The 683-nt window shown below is 39.5% G+C and overlaps 1 protein-coding gene across 1 annotated transcript in view; it reads left to right on the forward strand.

The window, feature by feature from the left end:
- Nucleotides 1-108: 108 nt before the first annotated feature.
- Nucleotides 109-683, forward strand: part of LOC119585197 (transmembrane protein 211-like) — a gene marked incomplete in the record, with an annotated part of 80,762 nt that continues 80,187 nt past the window's right edge. The window contains 1 exon segment of the mRNA XM_037933848.1: nt 109-382.

Raw genomic sequence — 683 nt, forward strand, 5'->3', positions numbered from 1 at the left:
GAACCTCGAGTCTCGCAGCCCGGCATCGCTGGCACCGGAGTCCAAGACAGCGCTGCCAACGGGAGGTGTGACGGAGAGCGACTACGACCCCTCAGTAGCTCTCTGGACGCGGAGGGGAGATGTTGTGTTGCTCTCCGCTCGGTTCCCAGGACATGTGTGGGACGAACCTCGAGTGTAATTTGTTTTCGAAACTTGAGAAAATTGCGTGTTGAAACTCGGGTTTGTGAAGAGTGGCAAACGTTATGGATTGAGGTTTGTCTGCGTCGACTGGTGGATCTTAGGCGATTGGCTGAATAAGAAGATTTTTGTGTTATGATAAAAGACAAATGCGGATGGGACGGACTTCTTGTAGACCTCTTTAAGAAAAAGATCTGTGCTCGTTGTAAGTAAAATAAACATTTCATTAGACTGTTCTGTATATTGTGTTTCTAAAATAGCACTCTAAAAAAATTTCGTTTTTCGTAAAACTGAAGTTTTTCCTTTTGGATAGTTAGAAATTAGTCCATAACGTTTTGTTTTTTTATGTGACAATCATTACAAAATTACAATGATTTTTTTATTTACTTTTTTTTGAAAGTTCAGTATTAGTCAAAGGTTATTTGTGCGTTGACTGTTGTTCGCGTTATTTTCACATTGTTTTTTATGATCATTGTCATAATTGATATTACGTAATACAAACATCA

The sequence above is a fragment of the Penaeus monodon genome, chromosome 19 (assembly GCF_015228065.2).
Source record: "Penaeus monodon isolate SGIC_2016 chromosome 19, NSTDA_Pmon_1, whole genome shotgun sequence".
NCBI classification, from domain to species: domain Eukaryota; kingdom Metazoa; phylum Arthropoda; class Malacostraca; order Decapoda; family Penaeidae; genus Penaeus; species Penaeus monodon.